At 35.5% G+C, this 25648-nt stretch overlaps 1 long non-coding RNA gene across 1 annotated transcript in view; it reads right to left on the bottom strand.

Annotated features, from left to right (window-relative positions):
* Positions 1-25385, bottom strand: part of LOC128636238 (uncharacterized) — a 43287-nt gene extending 17902 nt beyond the window's left edge. Inside the window, exons 1-2 of the long non-coding RNA XR_008398686.1 lie at positions 25269-25385; positions 20437-20557 (exon numbers count right to left, since the gene is read on the bottom strand). This is a non-coding gene — a long non-coding RNA (uncharacterized LOC128636238). The remainder of the gene's footprint in view (positions 1-20436; positions 20558-25268) is intronic.
* Between the last annotated feature and the right edge of the window lie 263 nt (positions 25386-25648).

Genomic DNA, 25648 nt, shown 5'->3' with positions numbered 1-25648 from the left:
TTTTGTAATATTAGATTTTATTTTAATTTAATCTTAGTTTTTTTATGTAATGCTAGGATTTTTTATTTTAATTTTAAATTAGGATTTTTTATTTTGGTACTTTTTAATTAATTTATTAGTAAGGTAGTCTTTTTTTATTTTATGTAATTGGGGGTGTTAGGTTAGGGGGCTTAGTGATTAGATTAATACTTTGCGTTGTGGGGGAATGGTGATTTAGGGGTTAATACTTTAATTAGGTTATTTGCGTTGTGGGTGAATGGTGGATTAGGGGTTAATCACTTTATTAGGTAGATTGCAATGTGGAGGTTTGGCGGTTCATTGGTTAATAACTGTATTAGGTAGATTGCGATGTGGCGAGTTGGCGGATTAAGGGTTAATAATTTTGTTAGTAGTTGCGATGTGGGGTGATGGCGGTTTAGGGGTTAATACATTCTATTATTAGTTGCGAAGTGGGGGGATGGCGGAAATAGAGGTTTTGATGTGTCAGGGTTTTTTTTGGGAGGCAGGTTCGAATTTTATGGGCGATACAACATTTTTATGTTTTTTTCTTACGTGCCGGCAGATTATAAACTGCCGTAAGTTAGATGTGTATTTCTGCACATTTCTGTTCATCGCCAGTTTATCCGACGTACAGCAGTATATGATCTGCCGGCGCCGTATATGTGATTCACCCGATGTGCGAGGTGAAATCACGGGCAGCGTGGGATTCAGCAGTTGTGTTGAAACCTAGGCCGCATATGTAATCTCGCCCATAAGCTGCATCTAGGTGGATTCTGAAAATGGCAGGCTGGTGAGATCCCTCGCACCCCCAAGAGGAACCTCACTGAACAACAATAGACTGCCCTCCGGGCAGGCTTAACGCCTAGTGCACTAATAAACATAAAACTCTGTACTATATGATAATGCAATGCATCTATATACTAATAAACACAACACTGCGCTGTATGATAATGCAAGGCATCTATATACTAATAAACACAACACTCTGCTCTATTTGATAATGCATTGTATCTATATACTAATAAACACAACACTCTGCACTGTATGATAATGCATTGTATCTATATACTAATAAACACAACACTCTGCACTGTATGATAATGCATTGTATCTATATACTAATAAACACAACATTCTGCACTGTATGATAATGCATTGTATCTATATACTAATAAACACAACACTCTGCGCTGTATGATAATGCAAGGCATCTATATACTAATAAACACAACACTCTGCTCTATTTGATAATGCATTGTATCTATATACTAATAAACACAACACTCTGCACTGTATGATAATGCATTGTATCTATATACTAATAAACACAACACTCTGCACTGTATGATAATGCATTGTATCTATATACTAATAAACACAACATTCTGCACTGTATGATAATGCATTGTATCTATATACTAATAAACACAACACTCTGCGCTGTATGATAATGCAAGGCATCTATATACTAATAAACACAACACTCTGCTCTATTTGATAATGCATTGTATATATATATACTAATAAACACAACACTCTGCACTGTATGATAATGCATTGTATCTATATACTAATAAACACAACACTGCACTATTTGATAATGCATTGTATCTATATACTAATAAACACAACACTGCACTATTTGATAATGCATTGTATCTATATACTAATAAACACAACACTCTGCACTGTATGATAATGCATTGTATCTATAAACTAATAAACAACACTGTATGATAATGCATTGTTTCTATATACTAATAAACTCAACACTGCACTATTTGATAATGCATTGTATCTATATACTAATAAACACAACACTGCACTGTATGATAATGCATTGGATCTATACACTAATAAACACTACACTCTGCACTGTATGATAATGCAAGGCATCTATACACTAATAAACATAACACTGCACTATTTGATAAGGCAAGGTATCTATACACTAATAAACACAACATTCTGCACTGTATGATAATGCAAGGCATCTATACACTAATAAACACAGCACTCTGCACTGTATGATAATGCAAGGCATCTATACACTAATAAACACAGCACTCTGCACTGTATGATAATGCAAGGCATCTATACACTAATAAACACAGAATTCTGCACTGTATGATAATGCAAGGCATCTATACACTAATAAACACAACACTATACTATCTGATAATGCAAGGCATCTATACACTAATAAACACAGCACTCTGCACTATATGAGAATCCAAGGCATCTATACGCTAAAAAACACAACACTGCACTGTATGATAATGCAAGGCATCTATACACTAATAAACACAGCACTCTGCACTGTATGATAATGCAAGGCATCTATACACTAATAAACACAGCACTCTGCACTGTATGATAATGCAAGGCATCTATACACTAATAAACACAACACAATACTATCTGATAATGCAAGGCATCTATACACTAATAAACACAGCACTCTGCACTATATGAGAATCCAAGGCATCTATAAGCTAAAAAACACAACACTGCACTGTATGATAATGCAAGGCATCTATATACTAATAAACACAACACTGCGCTGTATGATAATGCAAGGCATCTATACACTAATAAACACAACACTCTGCACTGTATGATAATGCATTGTATCTATATACTAATAAACACAACACTCTGCATTGTATGATAATGCATTGAGGCCGATTTACCAAATGTCTGTCGGACCTGATCCGACAGTGCGAATCAGGTCCGACAGACATCGCTGAATGCAGAGAGCAATACGCTCTCTGTATTCAGCATTGCACCAGCAGCTCACAAGAGCTGCTGGTGCAACGCCGCCCTCTGCAGACTGCAGGAAGGTGTCAATCAACCCGATCGTATTCGATCGGGTTGTATTGTGGCGATTCCTGTCCGTCTCATCAGAGTAGGCGGACAGGGTTATGAAGCAGCGGTCTTTAGACCTCTGCTCCATAACTTGTGTTTCTGGCGAGTCTGAAGACTCGCCAGAAACACGGTTCCTCAAGCTCCATCCGGAGCTTGATAAATGGGCCTCATTGTATCTATATACTAATAAACACAACACTCTGCACTGTATGATAATGCATTGTATCTATATACTAATAAACACAACACTCTGCACTGTATGATAATGCATTGTATCTATATACTAATAAACACAACACTAGCACTGTATGATAATGTATTGTATCTATATACTAATAAACACAACACTCTGCACTGTATGATAATGCATTGTATCTATATATTAATAAACACAACACTGCACTGTATGATAATGCATTGTATCTATATACTAATAAACACAACACTCTGCACTGTATGATAATGTATTGTATCTATATACTAATAAACACAACACTCGCACTGTATGATAATGTATTGTATCTATATACTAATAAACACAGCACTCTGCACTGTATGATAATGCATTGTATCTATATACTAATAAACACAACACTCTGCACTGTATGATAATGCATTGTATCTATATACTAATAAACACAACACTCTGCACTGTATGATAATTCATTGTATCTATATACTAATAAACACAACACTCTGCACTGTATGATAATGCATTGTATCTATATACTAATAAACACAACACTCGCACTGTATGATAATGTATTGTATCTATATACTAATAAACACAACACTCTGCACTGTATGATAATGCATTGTATCTATATACTAATAAACACAACACTCTGCACTGTATGATAATGCATTGTATCTATATACTAATAAACACAACACTTGCACTGTATAATAATGCATTGTATCTATATACTAATAAACACAACACTCTGCACTGTATGATAATGTATTGTATCTATATACTAATAAACACAACACTCTGCGCTGTATGATAATGCAAGGCATCTATATACTAATAAACACAACACTATGCACTGTATGATAATGCATTGTATCTATATACTAATAAACACTACACTCTGCACTGTATGATAATGCATTGTATCTATATACTAATAAACACAACACTAGCACTGTATGATAATGTATTGTATCTATATACTAATAAACACAACACTCTGCACTGTATGATAATGCATTGTATCTATATATTAATAAACACAACACTGCACTGTATGATAATGCATTGTATCTATATACTAATAAACACAACACTCTGCACTGTATGATAATGTATTGTATCTATATACTAATAAACACAACACTCGCACTGTATGATAATGTATTGTATCTATATACTAATAAACACAACACTCTGCACTGTATGATAATGCATTGTATCTATATACTAATAAACACAACACTCTGCACTGTATGATAATTCATTGTATCTATATACTAATAAACACAACACTCTGCACTGTATGATAATGCATTGTATCTATATACTAATAAACACAACACTCGCACTGTATGATAATGTATTGTATCTATATACTAATAAACACAACACTCTGCACTGTATGATAATGCATTGTATCTATATACTAATAAACACAACACTCTGCACTGTATGATAATGCATTGTATCTATATACTAATAAACACAACACTTGCACTGTATAATAATGCATTGTATCTATATACTAATAAACACAACACTCTGCACTGTATGATAATGTATTGTATCTATATACTAATAAACACAACACTCTGCGCTGTATGATAATGCAAGGCATCTATATACTAATAAACACAACACTATGCACTGTATGATAATGCATTGTATCTATATACTAATAAACACTACACTCTGCACTGTATGATAATGCATTGTATCTATATACTAATAAACACAACACTAGCACTGTATGATAATGTATTGTATCTATATACTAATAAACACAACACTCTGCACTGTATGATAATGTATTGTATCTATATACTAATAAACACAACACTCGCACTGTATGATAATGCATTGTATCTATATACTAATAAACACAACACTCTGCACTGTATGATAGTGCATTGTATCTATATACTAATAAACACAACACTCTGCGCTGTATGATAATGCAAGGCATCTATATACTAATAAACACAACACTATGCACTGTATGATAATGCATTGTATCTATATACTAATAAACACAACACTCTGCACTGTATGATAATGCATTGTATCTATATACTAATAAACACAACACTCTGCACTGTATGATAATGCATTGTATCTATATACTAAGAAACACAACACTCTGCACTGTACGATAGTGCATTGTATCTATATACTAATAAACACAACACTGCACTGTATGATAATGCATTGTATCTATATACTAATAAACACAACACTATGCACTATTTGATAATGCATTGTATCTATATACTAATAATCACAACACTATGCACTGTATGATAATGCATTGCATCTATATACTAATAATCACAACACTATGCACTATTTGATAATGCATTGTATCTATATACTAATAAACACTACACTCGCACTGTATGATAATGTATTGTATCTATATACTAATAAACACAACACTATGCACTGTATGATAATGCATTGTATCTATATACTAATAAACACAACACTCTGCACTGTATGATAATGCATTGTATCTATATACTAATAAACACAACACTCTGCACTGTATGATAATGCATTGTATCTATATACTAATAAACACAACACTCTGCACTGTATGATAATGCATTGTATCTATATACTAAGAAACACAACACTCTGCACTGTACGATAGTGCATTGTATCTATATACTAATAAACACAACACTGCACTGTATGATAATGCATTGTATCTATATACTAATAAACACAACACTATGCACTATTTGATAATGCATTGTATCTATATACTAATAATCACAACACTATGCACTGTATGATAATGCATTGTATCTATATACTAATAAACACTACACTCGCACTGTATGATAATACATTGTATCTATACAATAATAAACACTACACTCTGCACTGTATGATAATGTATTGTATCTATATACTAATAAACACAACACTCGCACTGTATGATAATACATTGTATCTATACAATAATAAACACTACACTCTGCACTGTATGATAATGTATTGTATCTATATACTAATAAACACAACACTCGCACTGTATGATAATGTATTGTATCTATATACTATGTATCTATATACTAATAATCACAACACTATGCACTATTTGATAATGCATTGTATCTATATACTAATAAACACAACACTCACACTGTATGATAATGCATTGTATCTATATACTAATAAACACAACATTCTGCACTGTATGATAATGTATTGTATCTATATACTAATAAACACTACACTCTGCACTGTATGATAATGCATTGTATCTATATACTAATAAACACAACACTCTGCACTGTATGATAATGCATTGTATCTATATACTAATAAACACTACACTCTGCACTGTATGATAATGTATTGTATCTATATACTAATAAACACAACACTTGCACTGTATGATAATGCATTGTATCTATATACTAATAAACACAACACTTGCACTGTATGATAATGCATTGTATCTATATACTAATAAACACAACACTTGCACTGTATGATAATGCATTGTATCTATATACTAATAAATACAACACTCGCACTGTATGATAATATATTGTATCTATATACTAATAAACACAACACTCTGCACTGTATGATAATGTATTGTATCTATATACTAATAATCACAACACTCACACTGTGTGATAATGCATTGTATCTATATACTAATAAACACAACACTCGCACTGTATGATAATGCATTGTATCTATATACTAATAAACACAACACTCGCACTGTATGATAATGCATTGTATCTATATACTAATAAACACAACACTCGCACTGTATGATAATGCATTGTATCTATATACTAATAAACACAACATTCTGCACTGTATGATAATGCATTGTATCTATATACTAATAAACACAACACGCTGCACTGTATGATAATGTATTGTATCTATACACTAATAAACACAACACGCTGCACTGTATGATAATGTATTGTATCTATATACTAATAAACACAACACTCTGCACTATTTGATAATGCATTGTATCTATATACTAATAAACACAACACTCTGCACTATTTGATAATGCATTGTATCTATATACTAATAAACACAACACTCTGCACTATTTGATAATACATTGTATCTATATACTAATAAACACAACACTCGCACTGTATGATAATGCATTGTATCTATATACTAATAAACACAACACTGCACTGTATGATAATGCATTGTATCTATATACTAATAAACACAACACTATGCACTGTATGATAATACATTGTATCTATATACTAATAAACACAACACTCTGCACTGTATGATAATACATTGTATCTATATACTAATAAACACAACACTCGCACTGTATGATAATGCATTGTATCTATACACTAATAAACACAACACTCTGCACTGTATGATAATGCATTGTATCTATACACTAATAAACACAACACTCTGCACTGTATGATAATGCATTGTACCTATATACTAATAAACACAACACTCTGCACTGTATGATAATGCATTGTATCTATATACTAATAAACACAACACTCGCACTTTATGATAATGCATTGTATCTATATACTAATAAACACAACATTCTGCACTGTATGATAATGTATTGTATCTATATACTAATAAACACAACACTCGCACTGTATGATAATGTATTGTATCTATATACTAATAATCACAATACTATGCACTATTTGATAATGCATTGTATCTATATACTAATAAACACAACACTGCACTGTATGATAATGCATTGTATCTATACACTAATAAACACAACATTCTGCACTGTATGATAATGCATTGTATCTATATACTAATAAACACAACACTCTGCACTGTATGATAATGCATTGTATCTATATACTAATAAACACAACACTCTACACTGTATGATAATGCATTGCATCTATACACTAATAAACGCAACATTCTGCACTGTATAATAATGCATTGTATCTATATACTAATAAACACAACACTCTGCACTGTATGATAATGCATTGTATCTATATACTAATAAACACAACACTCTGCACTGTATGATAATGCATTGTATCTATATACTAATAAACACAACACTCGCACTGTATGATAATGCATTGTATCTATATACTAATAAACACAACATTCTGCACTGTATGATAATGTATTGTATCTATATACTAATAAACACAACACTCGCACTGTATGATAATGCATTGTATCTATATACTAATAAACACAACACTCTGCACTGTATGATAATGCATTGTATCTATATACTAATAAACACAACACTCTGCACTGTATGATAATGCATTGTATCTATATACTAATAAACACAACACTCGCACTGTATGATAATGCATTGTATCTATATACTAATAAACACAACACTCGCACTGTATGATAATGTATTGTATCTATATACTAATAAACACAACACTAGCGCTGTATGATAATGTATTGTATCTATATACTAATAAACACAACACTCGCACTGTATGATAATGTATTGTATCTATATACTAATAAACACAACACTGCACTATTTGATAATGTATTGTATCTATATACTAATAAACACAACACTCTGCACTGTATGATAATACATTGTATCTATATACTAATAAACACAACACTCGCACTGTATGATAATGCATTGTATCTATATACTAATAAACACAACACTGCACTATTTGATAATGCATTGTATCTATATACTAATAAACACAACACTCTGCACTGTATGATAATGCATTGTATCTATATATTAATAAACACAACACTGCACTATTTGATAATGCATTGTGTCTATATACTAATAAACACAACACTCTGCACTGTATGATAATGCATTGTATCTATATACTAATAAACACAACACTCTGCACTGTATGATAATGCATTGTATCTATATACTAATAAACACAACACTGCACTGTATGATAATGCATTGTATCTATATACTAATAAACACTACACTCTGCACTGTATGATAATGCATTGTATCTGTATACTAATAAACACAACATTGCACTATTTGATAATGCATTGTATCTATATACTAATAAACACAATTCCGCAGCGTATTTGTGGCGAGGCTGATTCGCCTTAGTTATCAAGCCCTACTGCCCGGCAAAAGTAGAATATAGTGATGTAAGCTTCGATCCGCCGGACTCAATCCGACACAGATCGATGCTTACGTCACTCCAGATGTTCCGAACGCAAGTTCTGCACAATCTGACTACTTTTGGTAGTTATCAAACTACTAGCAGGTACGCTCGCCACTATTCCGGGCCAGCGTACCTGGATTTCAATCCGCCGCCCTGGAGGCGGCGGATCCCATAGGAATCAATGGGAGTCTGACCATAGCGAAAGCTTATGTTCGCTGCTGCCCGATATCCCATTGATTCCTATGGGAAACGTCTGCACCTAACAACCTAACATGTACCCCGAGTCTAAACACCCCTAATCTGCCCCCCCTACACCGCCACAACGAAATAAATTTATTACCCCCTAAACCGCCGCTCCCGGACCCCGCCGCAACCTACATTATACATATTAACCCCTAATCTACCACCCCCTACACTGCCGCAACAAAATAAAGTTATTCCCCCCTAAACCGCTGCTCCCGGACCCTGCTGCAACTATAATAAATATGTTAACCCCTAAACCGCCGCTCCCGGACCCCGCCACCACCTACATAATACCTATTAACCCCTTTCCTGCCCCCCATACCGCCACCACCTACATAATACCTATTAACCCCTATACCGCCGCCACCTACATAATACCTATTAACCCATATCCTGCCCCCCCTATACCACCGCCACCTATAATAAATTTATTAACCTCTATCCTGCCCCCCCTATACTGCCACCACCTACATAATACCTATTAACCCCTATCCTGCCCTCCCTATATCGCCGCTACCTATAATAAATTAATTAACCCCTATCCTGCCCCCCCTACACCGCCGCCACTATAATAAAATTATTAACCCCTAAACCTAAGTCTAACACTAACCCTAACACCCCCCTAACTTAAATATTAATTAAATAAATCTAAATAATATTACTCTTATTAACTAAATTATTCCTATTTAAAACTAAATACTTACCTATAAAATAAACCCTAATATAGCTACAATATAACTAATAGTTACATTGTAACTATTTTAGGATTTATTTTTATTTTACAGGCAACTTTGTATATATTTTAACTAGATACAATAGCTATTAAATAGTTATTAACTATTTAATAGCTACCTAGTTAAAATAAAGACAAATTTACCTGTAAAATAAAACCCTAAGTTACAATTACACCTAACACTACACTATCATTAAATAAATTATTCTAATTTAAAACTAAATACTTACCTGTAAAATAAACCCTAAGGCCTAGATTTGGAGTTTGGCGTTAGCCATGAAAACCAGCGTTATAGGCTCCTAACGCTGGTTTTAAGCTAACTCCGGTATTTGGAGTCACTCAAAAAAGGGTCTAACGCTCACTTTTCAGCCGCAACTTTTCCATACCGCAGATCCCCTTACATCAATTGCGTATACTATCTTTTCAATGGGATTTTTCTAACTCCGGTATTTAGAGTCGTGTCTGAAGTGAGCGTTAGAAATCTAACGACAAAACTCCAGCCGCAGAAAAAAGTCAGTAGTTAAGAGCTTTCTGGGCTAACGCCGGTTCACAAAGCTCTTAACTACTGTGCTCTAAAGTACACTAACACCCATAAACTACCTATGTACCCCTAAACCGAGGCCCCCCCACATCGCCGCCACTCGATTAAATTTTTTAAACCCCTAATCTGCCGACCGCCACCTACGTTATACTTATGTACCCCTAATCTGCTGCCCCTAACACCGCCGACCCCTGTATTATATTTATTAACCCCTAATCTGCCCCCCACAACGTCGCCGCCAGCTACCTACAATAATTAACCCCTAATCTGCCGACCGCAAAGCGCCGCCACCTACATTATAGCTATGTACCCCTAATCTGCTGCCCCTAACACCGCCGACCCCTATATTATATTTATTAACTCCTAATCTGCCCCCCTCAACGTCGCCTCCACCTGCCTACACTTATTAACCCCTAATCTGCCGAGCGGACCGCACCGCTACTATAATAAAGTTATTAACCCCTAATCCGCCTCACTAACCCTATAATAAATAGTATTAACCCCTAATCTGCCCTCCCTAACATCGCCGACACCTAACTTAAATTATTAACCCCTAATCTGCCGACCGGAGCTCACCGCTATTCTAATAAATGGATTAACCCCTAAAGCTAAGTCTAACCCTAACACTAACACCCCCCTAAATTAAATATAATTTTAATCTAACGAAATAAATTAACTCTTATTAAATAAATTATTCCTATTTAAAGCTAAATACTTACCTGTAAAATAAATCCTAATATAGCTACAATATAAATTATAATTACATTGTAGCTATTTTAGGATTAATATTTATTTTACAGGCAACTTTGTAATTATTTTAACCAGGTACAATAGCTATTAAATAGTTAAGAACTATTTAATAGCTACCTAGTTAAAATAATTACAAAATTACCTGTAAAATAAATCCTAACCTAAGTTACAATTAAACCTAACACTATACTATCATTAAATTAATTAAATAAAATACCTATAATTACCTACAATTAAACCTAACACTACACTATCAATACATTAATTAAATACAATATCTACAAATAACTACAATGAAATAAACTAACTAAAGTACAAAAAATAAAAAAGAACTAAGTTACAAAAAATAAAAAAATATTTACAAACATAAGAAAAATATTACAACAATTTTAAACTAATTACACCTACTCTAAGCCCCCTAATAAAATAACAAAGACCCCCAAAATAAAAAATGCCCTACCCTATTCTAAATTACTAAAGTTCAAAGCTCTTTTACCTTACCAGCCCTGAACAGGGCCCTTTGCGGGGCATGCCCCAAGAAGTTCAGCTCATTTGCCTGTAAAAAAAACATACAATACCCCCCCCCAACATTACAACCCACCACCCACATACCCCTAATCTAACCCAAACCCCCCTTAAATAAACCTAACACTAAGCCCCTGAAGATCTTCCTACCTTATCTTCACCATACCAGGTTCACCGATCCGTCCTGAAGAGCTCCTCCGATGTCCTGATCCAAGCCCAAGCGGGGGGCTGAAGAGGTCCATGATCCGGCTGAAGTCCTCATCCAAGCGGGAGCTGAAGAGGTCCATGATCCGGATGAAGTCTTCATCCAAGCGGGAGCTGAAGAGGTCCATGATCAGGATGAAGTCTTCTATCAACGGCATCTTCAATCTTCTTTCTTCGGGAGCCATCTTCTTCCATCCGACGCGGAACATCCTCTTCTCCCGACGCCTACTAGCCGAATGAAGGTTCTTTTAAGGGACGTCATCCAAGATGGCGTCCCTCGAATTCCGATTGGCTGATAGGATTCTATCAGCCAATCGGAATTAAGGTAGGAATATTCTGATTGGCTGATGGAATCAGCCAATCAGAATCCAGTTCAATCCGATTGGCTGATCCAATCAGCCAATCAGACTGAGCTCGCATTCTATTGGCTGATCGGATTGAAAAATCTGAACTTCAATCTGATTGGCTGATAGCATCAGCCAATCAGATTTTTCCTACCTTAATTCCGATTGGCTGATAGAATCCTATCAGCCAATCGGAATTCGAGGGACGCCATCTTGGATGACGTCATTTAAAGGACCAGCCATTCGTCGGGTAGTCGTCGTGCAGGAAGGATGTTCCGCGCCGGAGGTCTTGAAGATGGAGCCGCTCCTCGTCGGATGGATGAAGATATAAGATGCCGCTTGGATGAAGATGTCTGCCGGTCCGGATATCCTCTCTGGCTGGATAGGATGAAGACTTCTGCCGGTCTGGATGTCATCTTCTGCCCCATCGGATGAAGACTTCAGCCCGGCTGGGTGAAGACGACTCAAGGTAGAGAGATCTTCTGGGGGTTAGTGATAGGTTTATTTAAGGGGGGTTTGGGTGGGTTAGAGTAGGGTTATGTGGGTGGTGGGTTTTAATGTTGGGGGGGTTGTATTTTTTTTTACAGGCAAAAGAGCTGATTACTTTGGGGCAATGTCCAGCAAAAAGCCCTTTTAAGGGACGGTAAAAGAGCTGGTTACTTGGTAATGTAGAATAGGGTAGGAACTTTTATTATTTTTTTTTTATTATTATTTTATTAGGGGGCTTAGATTAGGTGTAATTAGTATAAACTTCTTGTAATATTTTTTTTTCTGTAATTTAGTGTTTGTTTGTTTTTTAATTTAGTTTAGTTTATTTAATTGTATTTAATTGTAGGTATTGGTAGCTAATTTATTTAAATAATTTAATTATAGTGAAGTGTTAGGTTTAATTGTAACTTAGGTTAGGATTTATTTTACAGGTAATTTTGCATTTCTTTTAGCTAGGTAGTTATTAAATAGTTAATAATTATTTAATAGCTATTGTACCTAGTTAAAATAAATACAAAGTTGCCTGTAAAATAAATGTAAATCCTAAGATAGCTACAATGTAATTATTAATTACATTGTAGTTATCTTAGGGTTTATTTTACAGGTAAGTATTTAGTTTTAAATTGGAATAATTTATTTAATGATAGTGTAGTGTTAGGTGTAATTGTAACTTAGGTTAGTTTTTATTTTACAGGTAAATTTGTCTTTATTTTAACTAGGTAGCTATTAAATAGTTAATAACTATTTAATAGCTATTGTACCTAGTTAAAATATATACAAAGTTGCCTGTAAAATAAAAATAAATCCTAAAATAGTTACAATGTAACTATTAGTTATATTGTAGCTATATTAGGGTTTATTTTAGAGTTAAGTATTTATTTTTAAATAGGATTAATTTAGTTAATAAGAGTAATATTATTTAGATTTATTTATTTAATATTTAAGTTAGGGGGGTGTTAGGGTTAGTGTTAGACTTAAGTTTTGGGGTTAATAATTTTATTATAGTGGCAGCAGTGTAGGGGGGCAGGATAGGGGTTAATAAATGTATTATAGGTGGCGGCGGTATAGGGGGGGCAGTCTAGGGGTTAATAGGTATTATGTAGGTGGCGGCGGGGTCCGGGAGCGGCGGTTTAGGGGTTAACATATTTATTATAGTTGCGGAGGGGTCCGGGAGCAGCGGTTTAGGGGTTAATATATTTATTATAGTTGCGGCGGGGTCTAGGAGCAGCGGTTTAGGGGTTAACATATTTATTATAGTTGCGGCAGGGTCCGGGACAGCGGTTTAGGGGTTAATAACTTTACTTCGTTGCGGGGGGCTCCGGGGGCGCCGGAATAGGGGGTAGAACAGTATAGTATAGTGTGAGTGCTTAGTGACAGGGGTATCAATAAAGCTGTTAAAAAGCCGAAGAGCAGCGAGATTGATGATTGATAACTATCACAGTGCGCTGCTCATCTCCCCGTACTTGGTGCACGGCTTTTTGACAGGCGATGTGAGGCGCGCTTAGGCAAGCGTATTAGGGCCGGTGAAGGCAGGTACGTAAGGAGCTTCATAACTAGAGGCCCTTGTATCTATATACTAATAAACACAACACTCTGCACTTTATGATAATGCATTGTATCTATATACCAATAAACAACACTGTATGATAATGAAGTAGTATTGGTAGATGGCGCAAGTCTATTGGAAATTTTAATCTCTCTAATGAATAAAGAGAGAAAAAGGCTTGGGGTGTGTATAAAAGCCAATTAATAAAGGTGCAGTATACTCACTCCATAAGTTGCATGATATCTGCTGGTCTGGAGTGTGCTGCTCTGATATCTGATGGTGATAGTTCAAAGGATATCCAAGCACTGGGGGTAAGGTGGAAACTCCAATGAGAGATATATCAATATATAATGATAAAAATATGTAGTAACTTACTTCATAGAAAGGAGATTTCAGCCGTCACAGCAAAAAAGTTCACAATCTTCCAGCTTAGGTAAAAGAATATTTATTAGCTCAATGCGTTTCAACGTTTATAAACGTCTTTTTCAAGAGCAAAAGTAAAAACAAGTTAAAACAATTAAAGAGTTTAACTTCTTAAACAATTGTTTTAACTTGTTTTTACTTTTGCTCTTGAAAAAGACGTTTATAAATGTCTTTTTTGCTGTGACGGTTGGAATCTCCTTTCTATGGAGTAAGTTACTACATATTTTTATCATTATATATTGATATATCTCTCATTGGAGTTTCCACCTTACCCCCAGTGCTTGGATATCCTTTGGACTATCACCATCAGATATCAGAGCAGCACACTCCAGACCAGCAGATATCATGCAACTTATGAAGTGAGTATACTGCACCTTTATTAATTGGCTTTTATACACACCCCAAGCCTTTTTCTCTCTTTATTCATTAGAGAGATTAAAATTTCCAATAGACCTGCGCCATCTACCACTACTACTTCATTTCTATCACAGTCCTTGGGGAGAGGCTGTAAGAAGGCAGCGGTCCAATTTAAAGGAGAGTATCAGTTCTTAGTTCATTTGTAACAAAATATTGTATTTACCATCTTGCATTATCTGTACATTTTTTTTGTTATATTGTACTGTATGATAATGCATTGTATCTATATAATAATAAACTCAACACTGCACTATTTGATAATGCATTGTATCTATACACTAATAAACACAACAGTCTGCACTATTTGATAATGCAAGGTATCTATATACTAATAAACACAACACTCTGCACTGTATGATAATTGAAGGCATCTATACACTAATAAACACAACACTCTGCACTATTTGATAAGGCAAGGCATATACAGTATACACTAATAAACACAACATTCTGCACTGTATGATAATGCAAGGCATCTATACAATAATAAACACAGCACTCTGCGCTATATGATAATGCAAGGCATCTATACACTAATAAACACAGCACTCTGCACTATATGAGAATGCAAGGCATCTATACGCTAATAAACACAGCACTATGCACTGTATGATAATACAAGGCATCTATACAGTAATAAACACAACACTCTGCACTGTATGATAATGCAAGGCATCTATACACTAATAAACACAACACTGCACTGTATGATAATGCAAGACATCTATACACTAATAAACACAACAATGCGAAATAAGATAATGCAAGGCATCTATACAATAATAAACACAACACTCTGCACTATTTGATAATACATTGTATCTATATACTAATAAACACAACCCTCTGCACTGTATGATAATGCATTGTATCTATATACTAATAAACACAACACTCAGCACTATTTGATAATGCATTGTATCTATATACTAAGAAACACAACACTCTGCACTGTACGATAGTGCATTGTATCTATATACTAATAAACACAGCACTCTGCACTGTATGATAATGCATTGTATCTATATACTAATAAACACAGCACTCTGCACTGTATGATAATGTATTGTATCTATATACTAATAAACACAACACTCGCACTGTATGATAATGTATTGTATCTATATACTAATAAACACAACACTCTGCACTGTATGATAATGCATTGTATCTATATACTAATAAACACAACACTCTGCACTGTACGATAGTGCATTGTATCTATATACTAATAAACACAACACTCTGCACTATTTGATAATGCAAGGCATCTATACACTAATAAACACAACACTCTGCACTATTTGATAATACATTGTATCTATATACTAATAAACACAACACTCGCACTGTATGATAATGCATTGTATCTATATACTAATAAACACAGCACTCTGCACTGTATGATAATGCATTGTATCTATATACTAATATACACAACACTCTGCACTATTTGATAATACATTGTATCTATATACTAATAAACACAACCCTCTGCACTGTATGATAATGCATTGTATCTATATACTAATAAACACAACACTCTGCACTATTTGATAATACATTGTATCTATATACTAATAAACACAACACTCGCACTGTATGATAATGCATTGTATCTATATACTAATATACACAACACTATGCACTGTATGATAATGCATTGTATCTATATATTAATAAACACAACACTCTGCACTATTTGATAATACATTGTATCTATATACTAATAAACACAACCCTCTGCACTGTATGATAATGCATTGTATCTATATACTAATAAACACAACACTCAGCACTATTTGATAATGCATTGTATCTATATACTAAGAAACACAACACTCTGCACTGTACGATAGTGCATTGTATCTATATACTAATAAACACAACACTCTGCACTGTACGATAGTGCATTGTATCTATATACTAATAAACACAACACTCTGCACTGTACGATAGTGCATTGTATCTATATACTAATAAACACAACACTCTGCACTGTACGATAGTGCATTGTATCTATATACTAATAAACACAGCACTCGGCACTGTATGATAATGCATTGTATCTATATACTAATAAACACAACACTGCACTGTATGATAATGCATTGTATCTATATACTAATAAACACAACACTCGCACTGTATAATAATGTATTGTATCTATATACTAATAAACACAACACTCTGCACTGTACGATAGTGCATTGTATCTATATACTAATAAACACAACACTCTGCACTATTTGATAATGCATTGTATCTATATACTAATAAACACAACACTGCACTGTATGATAATGCATTGTATCTATATACTAATAAACACAACACTCTGCACTGTACGATAGTGCATTGTATCTATATACTAATAAACACAGCACTCTGCACTGTATGATAATGCATTGTATCTATATACTAATAAACACAACACTCTGCACTGTACAATAGTGCATTGTATCTATATACTAATAAACACAACACTCTGCGCTGTATGATAATGCATTGTATCTATATACTAATAAACACAACACTCTGCACTGTATGATAATGCATTGTATCTATATACTAAGAAACACAACACTCTGCACTGTACGATAGTGCATTGTATCTATATACTAATAAACACAACACTCGCACTGTATGATAATGTATTGTATCTATATACTAATAAACACAACACTCTGCGCTGTATGATAATGCATTGTATCTATATACTAATAAACACAACACTCTGCGCTGTATGATAATGCATTGTATCTATATACTAATAAACACAACATTCTGCACTGTATGATAATGCATTGTATCTATACACTAATAAACACAACATTCTGCACTGTATGATAATGCATTGTATCTATATACTAATAAACACAACACTCTGCACTGTACGATAGTGCATTGTATCTATATACTAATAAACACAACACGCTGCACTGTATGATAATGTATTGTATCTATACACTAATAAACACAACACGCTGCACTGTATGATAATGTATTGTATCTATATACTAATAAACACAACACTCTGCACTGTACGATAGTGCATTGTATCTATATACTAATAAACACAACACTCTGCGCTGTATGATAATGCATTGTATCTATATACTAATAAACACAACACTCTGCGCTGTACGATAGTGCATTGTATCTATATACTAATAAACACAACACTCTGCGCTGTATGATAATGCATTGTATCTATATACTAATGTTGGCTAATGGCTATGTGAGGCAGCCAAAAGAATGTTGGCTGCGCGCGCAGCCAAATGAATCCCCCTGGATGCAGCGAAGCTGCATCCTGGTGGATTCAGAAAATGGCAGGGTGGTGAAAGAATTCTTTCCACCTGGATGCAGTGTAAGCAAACCTGAAGCCTTAAAAAAAAAACATGCAACCGGCCACACGAAACAACGAAAAAACACGTAACTGCCTGCAAGAAATAAAAAAAAAACTAACCGTCCGCACAAAGTATAACAAAAAAAATCTAACCTTTCGCAAAAAGTATTAACAAAGACAAAAACCGCCAACATCGCAAAATAGTTAAGTAATTAACCCCTAATCCGCAAATAACATAATTAAAATATTAACCCCTTAACAGCCAACCCCCCCACATCGTAATAAACCTAATTAACCCCTAAACCGACAGACCCCCACATCGCAATAAACCTAAATAACCTATTAACTCCTAAACCACCAACCCCCCACATCGCCATAAACCAAATTAACCTATTAACCCCTAAACCGCAAAACCCCCACATCGCGATAAACCTAATTAACCTATTAACCTCTAAACCGCAAAAACCCCAAATCGCAATTAACCTATTAACCCTTAAACCGCAAAACCCCCACATCGCAATAAACCTAATTAACCTATTAACTCCTAAACTGTCAACCCCCCACAACGCAAATAACTAATTTAATTAGTAAGCCCCCTAACCTAACACCCCCTACATTAACCCCAATACTAAATTACACTTAAAGGGACATTATACACTCATTTTTCCTTTGCATAAATGTTTTGTAGATGATCTATTTATATAGCCCATAAAATTGTTTTGTTTTTTTAAATGAATAGTTTTGATTATTTTTAAATAACATTGTTCTGATTATCAGACTCCTAACCAATCCCCAAAGTTTTAAGAGAATACCAAAGTATACCTACTCTAGTTTGCTCCTGTTTGTGTAAAGGGTATTTTCATATGCAAAAGAAGGGGGGAGTGTCTTATTTCCTGCTTGCAGTGGGCTTTCCAACTATCTTTTCAACAGAGCTAATCTGAGAGCTTCTAAGTAAATTTTTAAACAGTTTTATACTGGATTTTTATATCAATATCTGTGTATCTTATTCTTTATAGTAGTGTCTATTACATGCAGTTATATGAAAATTGGTGTATATGGGCCCTTTAAATAAATCCCTAACATTAAATTACAAAAAAATAATCTAAAATTACAACAACAAAAAAACTCTAAAATTACAGAAAAAATAAACAAAATTATCAAAAATAAATCAAATTAACCTAATCCCTATGAAAATAAAAAAGCCCCCCAAAATAAAAAACACCCCCTAAACTAAACTACCAATAGCCCTTAAAAGGGCCTTTTGTAGGGCATTGCCCTAAGTTAAACAGCTCTTTTACATTTAAAAATTACTAAATCCCCCCTAACAGTAACCCCCCCACCAAAACCCCCCCCCAAAAAAAACTAACACTAAAAAAACCTAAACTATCCATTGCCCCTAAAATGGCATTTGTATGGGCATTGCCCTTAAAAGGGCAATCAGCTCTTTTACAGCACATTAAATCCTTAATCTTAAAGGGACAGTCTACACCTATACAAACATTCGCCCATACCTTAGATCCATTGCCAATTTTCATAACGCACCCCTTCAACCCTAATGAGTCAGCGACACAACTGAAGTTATTTAAAATCAAAAGTTATATTTTATTCGTTAAAATTGGCCGATAAACTTCACTCAATCACTTCTTCACCTACCTTATAGTGGTGTATTCTTTCTAGCTAACACTCGTGCACGTAGCACCAAGTTACATCGGGACTATCAAAATACGCATGTGCATCTTTAGGGAAATGAGGAAGCGGAAGTCCGTCTGCGCATCTGGAATAAAAATAAATAAAGCGTATCACAGTTTCTCAATATACTTACACAATACATTTGAAAGATGTTTTGGTTCCGGTTATTTGGTTCCACTACTGTTGCGTTTACCCGAAACTATGAAAGCGCGAGACACAATTTTAACAAGTGATCCACTTTTGATTGGACCATTGACATTAACACAGTGTATGATGTCGTTCATAGGCGGAGTTGGGCGGCCATTTCTAACTGTCTAAATCTAACTTTTGATTTCAAATAACTTCAGTTGTGTCGCTGACTCGTTAGGGTTGAAGGGGTGCGTTATGAAAATCGGCAACGGATCTAAGTTATGGGCGAATGTTTGTATAGGTGTAGACTGTCCCTTTAAAAAAAAAAAAAAATGAAAGAAAAAAAATTCCTAACACTAAGCCCCAAATAGGTACTCACAGTTCCTGAAGTCTGGCAGAGGTCTTCTACCAGGCGGCGCGGAGCTGGCTCCCTGATGCACAGATCCTCAGCAGTGGTCCTCATTGGTGGTCCTCAGCGGCGGTCTTCATCGGCGGTGGTTCTCAGCGGCGTGGAGGCTCCTCTTCATGCTATTGTGCGTCGCACACTGAAGATTGAATGCAAGTTACCCCATATTTATTGAGGTACCTTGCATTCCTACTGGCTGAAATTTTGAAATCAGCCAATATGATGAGAGCTACTGAAATCTAATTGGCTAATTTGAACAGCCAATAGGATTTCAGTAGCTCTAATCCTATTGGCTGATTTCAAAATTTCAGCCAATAGGAATGAAAGTTACCCCAAATTGAATGCGGTACCTTGCATTCAATTTTCAGTGTACGACAGACAATCGGATGAAGAGGAGCACCCACGCTGCTGAGGATCGCCGCCGCTGAAGACTGCTGCTGAGGACCACCACTGAGAATCGTTATTGAGGACCGCTGCTCCGGATCTGAGCATAGGGGAAGACCGCTCCGCACCGTGCCTCCTTCGCACAGGATGAAGATAGAAGATGTCGGAGGCGCCTGGAAGAAGACCTTCTCTGCCGGACTTCAGGAACGACGAGTACCTATTTGGGTCTTAGTTTTAGTTTTTTTTTTAAAAAAACAAAATAAGATAAGGGATTTAATGGGCTGTAAAAAAAAACTGATTGCCCTTTTAAGGCAGTAAAATAACTGAATGCCCTTGTAAGGGTAATGCCCATACAAATGCCCCTTTAGGGGCAATGGGTAGTTTAGGTTTTTTTTAGTGTTAGTTTTTTTATTTTGGGGGGGTTGGTTGGGTGGGGGGTTTTACTGTTCGGGGGTAATTGGTAATTTTTGTAAGTAAAAGAGCTGTTTAACTTACTTACAAAAGGCCCTTCTGAAGGGCTATTGGTAGTTTAGAGGGTGTTTTTATTTGGGGGGGTATTTTTATAGGGGTATTAGTTTAGGTTTAATTTTTTTATTTTGGATAGCTTTGTTTATTTTTTTCTGTAATTTTACTGTTTTATTTTTTGTAACTTTAGCTTGGGGGTTTGTATTTTTTAAACATAGAATGACCTCTGGGCAGGCTTATTGCCTAGTGCACTAATAAACACAACACTCTGCACTATATAATAATGCAAGACATGTAACCACCAATCAGCAAGCGCTACCCAGGTGCTGAACCAAAAATGGCCAGCTCCTAAGCTTACATTCAAATAAAGATACCAAGAGAATGAAAAAAAAAATTGATAATAGGAGTAAATTAGAAAGTTGCTTAAAATTGCATTCTCTATCTGAATTATGAAAGTTTAATTTTGACTATACTATCCCTTTAAATAAGTCCCTTTGCCGCAAGATTGATACAGTAATATAATATATAAAAATATCAAAACATATCTATTATTTTATCATTTGATTGTATCACAAACGTAGTGGGCTGCTATATAACCTTACCAAAGTTATAGTACAGTATTATAAAGTTAATCAAATCTATTGTACTTTCATTTATTATTATACTGGTTTAGTTTAGCAGGCTAAATCAGGCTATATTAAGTCTCATTAAAAAGTATTGTGGGGTTCGTAATCTCACTTCAAGACCTGTCACAATCACTCCCCTCCTGTATACACTTAGGTATATTGGGCTATATTTTAGTCCTAGGTTTTAAATTGTGTTTCCTATTTTAGTGGTTTAATAAAAAAAAGTAAAGTTTTAATTGGTGAATATGTTTGCCCTTGAATCCAGTGATTGATGCCCTGATGTTCAAAGTTTCTCCAGCTTGGAAAGATCTCTCTCATTTCTATGTATGAAGGAGAGACAAGCCCAGTGCAATACCGCACTAAGTGATATGAGAGTTTTGTTACACTTCTGTGTAGTGGCGGTTCTACACGGGGGCCTACAGAGGCCACGCCCCTGTAAAAATGCCCCTGGCCCCCCCTGAGTTCGTCTGTCCCACATTGCCTGTGGGCTGCTGTTCTATTCACGCCCCAATACGCTCCCAATAGAGGCTGCTCTCCATAGCCTCGGGAGCCAATCAGGTCTGCTCAGTGACATGACTTACCATGTCACTCTTCTTGTGGAGCCTGGAGGAAGCATTCATCCTACTGCTGGCGCGGAAAGAGTGGCTGTGGAAGAGACCGGACTGTGGGTAGTGAACAGTCAACACACAGTGAGTCAATATCTGGGCATGCAGGAGTGGACTGAGCACTGCACAGGCATAATATGGAGGCATTACGGCACCCACCCAGCTCACCACAAAAATAAGCTTGGCAGCTGGAATTTATTTCTGGAAGTGGCTGTATACACTCGGCTTGCTTACCGGTTCGTGCAATCCACTAGTTCCTAGGATTGCAAAAACCGGTAAGCAAGCCGGGTGTATGCCGCCACTTCCAGAAAAAAATTCCAGCTGTGAAGCAAATTTTTGTGGTGTGCCAGGTGGGGGCCTCAATGCCTCCATCAGGGCCATTTCTAGGGGTGGCGCCATGGGCTGGTGAACTACCAGGGGTAGGGTGTTAAGGACGGTCAGGGCTGGCCTTAAAACAGCACAAGTGAGACAAGCCACGCTAAGTGTAAGTAGACGGAGTCTGGTGGGGAAATGAGTGCACGCCTAAATTAAAGGTACTTTGTGAAAGTTTGTGGTGCTGGAGCCAATCATTTTTTAAATGCATTTATTTAATTTCTGCACACAAACTATATTTGTTCTGCTGCTGCAGGCGGAGTAGGAGTAATTTGTTTCCATTTTTTAATGTGCCCCTCTGATTCAACACTGGCCCCACCTTGGCCCCCCCTCGTAAAATTTGTCTAGAACCGCCACTGCTTCTGTGTTACTGTAACAAATTAGGATCATACTTTGTATATTTCTGTTTATATATACAAATACATTGCACCTTTGCATTGCACATTTGCTGCATTGCAAACTAAAACTGACAGCTTCAGAAAGTGGGAGGGACAGGGCAGTTACAAGGGTATATCTGAAGATCTCTCACAAGTCTTGTGAAATTTTCGAAGCTTTTTAAACAATCTGGCATCACTGATTTGTCTCGCCAGCTGTATGCAGGTGAAGTTTGCTCAAAATTTACAATACACTTATTTTAACTAACATAAATGTAATATATATTAAAATATAGACAAAAGCAAGTTAAATTGTATTGAAATAGTTTGAGTTTAATTTGGAATTGATGAAAACGGAACCTTTATATCAGCCCCCTGGGTTCTCCAGTTACATTCTCTCTCCCATGTGAAATTTTGTATCCCAGAGAGCTTCATTGCTTTCTATGGAAGGCATCTGGCATCTCTCATCTCTCTGGGATTTCCAGGTTCCTCCCTTTTTTTAGAAAATTTGGTGAGTTCTGCCTCTGTGAAGTCAACACTATAATCAGACTTTGTAAAATGACAATCATAAATACACTGTTGTACACAAAATACAAAATAATAAAGTTTTAATGTAATAAAATGTAATCGTAAATGTAAAGTGATATGAAATAGAAAGCACAAAGTGTAAATGCAGCAGAACTCTCATGTCATGCAATGCTATATTGCACTGGGCTTGTCTCTCCACATACAGAAATTCAGGGAATGCCCCTTGGCGAAGTAAAGCAAAATCTGCCTTTTGAACATTTTACTAAATATATAATAATATATATGTGTATTTAACCCTTTCACTACCGGGACTTTCATACAAAAACTTGCCCAAAATACCCAAGAATTTTTAGCATTTTTGCTATCACACCATTTAAACAGAAGTAGAGCCTTGTTTTTTTTATTTACCTGTCAAAACTATATACAGGCGGCCCTCGGTGTATGTATATATATATATATATATATATATATATATATACATACACACACACACACACACACACACACTGTATATATATTTTAAGTAGACAACTCAAGGTATTGATCTAGGCCCATTTTGGTATATTTTATACCACTATTTCACAGCCAACTTTTCACCGCGAACTGCGATCAAATAAAAAACAAATTGTACTTTTTTCACAAACTTTGGGTTTCTCACAGAAATTATTTACAAACAGCTTGTGCAATCATGGCACAAATGTTTGTAAAAGTTTCTCTGGGATCCCCTTTGTTCAGAAATAGCAGACATATATAGCTTTGCCATTGCTTTTTTGTAATTAGAAGGGCGCTAATTGCAGCTGCGCACCACACTTATATGATTCCCGGCAGTGAAGGGGTTAATTGGGTAGCTTAAAAGGTTAATTTTAGCTTTAGTGTAGAGATTAGCCTCCCACCTGACACTTCTTACCCCCTGATCCATATCTGATCCCTGGTAACCCCCATCTTAGGTACTGACAGACAGCCTGCCAGTATGAAAATATAAGCCTTTTATTTTTTTCAACAATTTTTTTTCTCTCTCCCCCTCTCTCTCTCTCTCTCTCTCTCTCTCTCTCTCACTTTCTCTCTCTCTCCCTCTCTCTCTCTCTCTATCTCCCTCTCTTTCTTTCTCTCCCTCTCACTTTCTCCATCACAATCTCCCTTCCCTCCTCTCTGCCTCTTTTTCTTTCTTCTGCTATCTCACTACTTGTTGATTAGACAAGGCTGCTGCATGCAAGTCCCTATTGATTAGTTTTAGTGCCACTCCCCCTTACAAATGGCACTTTAGTCCCCCAAAACTGCCTGGTGTAG

The sequence above is a fragment of the Bombina bombina genome, chromosome 1 (assembly GCF_027579735.1).
Source record: "Bombina bombina isolate aBomBom1 chromosome 1, aBomBom1.pri, whole genome shotgun sequence".
NCBI lineage: Eukaryota > Metazoa > Chordata > Amphibia > Anura > Bombinatoridae > Bombina > Bombina bombina.
The sequence above is the reverse complement of the archived record's forward strand: the minus strand, read 5'-3'. Positions and strand labels throughout refer to the sequence as shown.